The sequence below is a fragment of the Micromesistius poutassou genome, assembly GCF_964030765.1.
Source record: "Micromesistius poutassou genome assembly, chromosome: 16".
NCBI lineage: Eukaryota > Metazoa > Chordata > Actinopteri > Gadiformes > Gadidae > Micromesistius > Micromesistius poutassou.
The window spans coordinates 4,187,257-4,190,254 of NC_140286.1; the positions used below are offsets into that span (position 1 = coordinate 4,187,257).

General features: G+C 48.7%; 1 pseudogene across 1 annotated transcript; it reads right to left on the reverse strand.

The window, feature by feature from the left end:
* Positions 1 to 624: 624 nt before the first annotated feature.
* Positions 625 to 2,411, reverse strand: LOC311361259 (annotated as a pseudogene). Its single transcript has 5 exons — positions 2,404 to 2,411; positions 1,880 to 2,042; positions 1,505 to 1,712; positions 1,218 to 1,378; positions 625 to 896 (listed from the first exon to the last, which is right to left on the reverse strand). The product of its transcript is annotated as an uncharacterized misc_RNA (transcript).
* Positions 2,412 to 2,998: the final 587 nt, after the last annotated feature.

Genomic DNA, 2,998 nt, shown 5'->3' on the forward strand with positions numbered 1-2,998 from the left:
GCTGGCCTCCAAAGCACAGGTCCGCAGTCTTTGTGCCATACGTGTGGATGGGGGTGTCATTCAACTGTGGACTGTGGCCACCAGGCGCGGTGTCCTCCACTGTAGCTGGCAGGACGCTCCTCTGAGCGCCGGCGTCGCAAAGAAACTCGCGGCCGGAGAGTGTCCCTGATGAACAATAGCCGGGTTGACGTGCCTGCACTCATGGCCACTAATGAGCGCAAGCCTTGGCGTTTCCCGTCGGTTTGAAGTTGCACGGGGACCAGCACCTCTTTGCTTTAGCGCCGAAACACAAGGCACAGCCTTCGGCGGCTACCGGGGTTCTGTTGGCTAAGCTGTCATTGTCCGGGGGGTTGACACTGCGTGTTGGGGCTAGCACCTTGGGTACGAAACTCTGAGTAGCCAGGAAAAACCAAAAAAAGCTTCTTCTGCCAACGCGCGTGGCTCGGTAATGCGAGCGCCGTCCGGACCTGTGGTGGCATGTGTTGGAGGAACAGCTCCATGAAGAGGAAGTTAGGCTCCTCCGTACCTAGCAGGTTGAGCATCATCTCCATATGCTCGGAGGGTTTGCTGTCCCCGAGGCCTCGAATAGCCAACAACCGTTGGGCCCGCTCTGACTGTGACAGCTCAAAAGTCTTCAACAGGAAGGCTTTGAGGTCTCTGTATTTGCCCTGGTTCGGGGGATTTGCTATGAAACTCATCATGGATGGAACACAGGACGTCAGTGGCACAGAGCAGATCTCCATCTGCCTTCGCTATGTGAACCAAGACCTGGAGCCAAGGGAGGAGTTTGTGGGCTTGTTCGAGGCCTCAAGCACAACTGCCAAGCACCTCTGGAGAATTGCCTCCGACGTGCTGCTCCGTCTCAATCTTCCACTCTCTGGGCTTCGTGGCCAAACCTATGATGGAGCAGTGAACATGTCAGGGCACCTATCTGGGATGCAAGCTTTAGTCCGCAGAGAACAGCCGCTTGCCACTTTTGTGCACTGTGGTCCTCACTGTGTAAATCTGGTCACACAAGCAGCCTGCACATCCACACCAGTTGTGAGAGATGCCCTCCAGCGGATCCATGACCTGGGTTGTTTGTTTGGCCAGTCTGGGAAATTCAAAACCATCTTTAAACAGATAGCCATATCTGAAAATGGCTCATTCACCACCATTAAGCCTCTGTGTGCTACCAGATGGACTGTGCGAACACCAGCAATCAAGTCGGTCCTCACCCAATACGAGGTGGTCTTGGCTGCATTGGAGGAGATGGCTTCAGCCAAAGGGGCAGTCACAGCTCCTCGGGCCTTCTTGACCAGCCCCAGAAAGGCAACACGGTGCTTGGCCTTCTCCTTGGGCAGGATATCCTCTTGAAGCTGGAAGGTCTCAATAAAAGCTTGCAAGGGAGAGCTGTAACAATTGGCGGGATGTTACAGGCTGTCGATTGCACAAAGAAAGCTTTTGTGGCACAGAGAACGAGCAAGACATTTATGAGGATTTACTCGAGAGCTGTAGAACTCACCACATCTCTTGATCTGCAGCCAATCAATCTTCCACATATTCGGAAACCATCAAACCGATATGGTGGCCCTGCAAACACTCACACCCCGTCTTCTGCAGAGGACTTTTTCAGGGTGCAGTTTTTCTCTGCCATTGATACGGCAAGCATGCATCTGGATGAGAGGTTCAACCAGGAGGGCCTTGGCCATTTGGCCATGTTTGAGGAACACCTACAGTCGGGAGAAATTAGTGAGGTAGTAGATCTCTACCCAGAACTGTATTCACTGCTGCTGCCAATGCAGCTAGCTATGCTGAAGGCAAATTACAAATACAATTCTAGTCAGGAAGTAATCAATATCTTGAAGACCATGGTACCAGAAGTTAGGCGGCTGTTTACCCAAGTGGAGGCTCTTGTTAGGCTGTTGCTTGTGGTCCCAGCGTCTTCTTGCGAAGCTGAACGGAGCTTCAGTGCACTGCGTCGTCTGAAGACGTGGCTCCGCTCCACGATGTCGCAGTCACGACTAAACAATGTCTCAGTCTGCCATGTCCACAGGGAGAAGCTAGAAAAAATAACCAGACAGAAAATAGCTATTGCCTACATTGGCACATCGGAGAGGCGTGCACATTTGTTTGGGGCATTTTAAAGGGTAGAATATGCAATAGGCATACGTTTGTTTGTTTTCAGTAGTTGTCCTGCTTGGCAGCATTTACACACACCCCTGTTTTATGTTCTGCTAGAATTTAGAAGAAAATATAAGTTATTTTTGCAATCAATTGTATATATTGTATATAATTGTAACACACACACACAGTTTTGTGTTCTACTAGAATTTCTTTGCAATCAAAAAGCCTTTTTGGGTTCTTTTTGCAATAAATTAAAAATAATCTGAATTCACATACATATCTGGTCACAGTTCTTACTTTGGCATTTTCACAACAACGTAGTGCACGTGCAACCACCTTTTCAGTCCACTCATAGGCCCTTGCAGCAGGTCTGGTGTGTAGCTCAACAGGCTGGCCTAGAGAAGGACCATAATACAATGGATTGGCATCAGTGTCAGAAATATAACCACTAGGCCTACACACTTGGAATTGTGTTACACTAGCCCACCATTAACAAGCTTAAAGACATTTGGAGTTTAAATTAACTCTGTCACTCAGATACAAGGGCAATGATGGGCAGAGGTTGCCATGCTTCACGCTGCTCATGCCCATTTCGTGAAGATAGGAGACCACTACCTTGTTAAAATTGCAGCTGGTGTTTAACAGTCCACATGGCGCGCTGCAGGTCCACTGCATCCAAACTCGATAAAAATCGTCTTTCTGGCGCACACATTTGAATCAACTGTCTGGGCAGAGGAACTGTTTTAGGTTAGCCACAGGCTAGAATTAAATGCTTACAAAAAAACATGCTAATGGAATTTCATCAAAGCACCAACAACTTAACTTTGTTAAAATAAGAAGTCAACGCATGGGAAGACTGGACGAAGGTAGTGTAGCATTAATGTTACCTCAT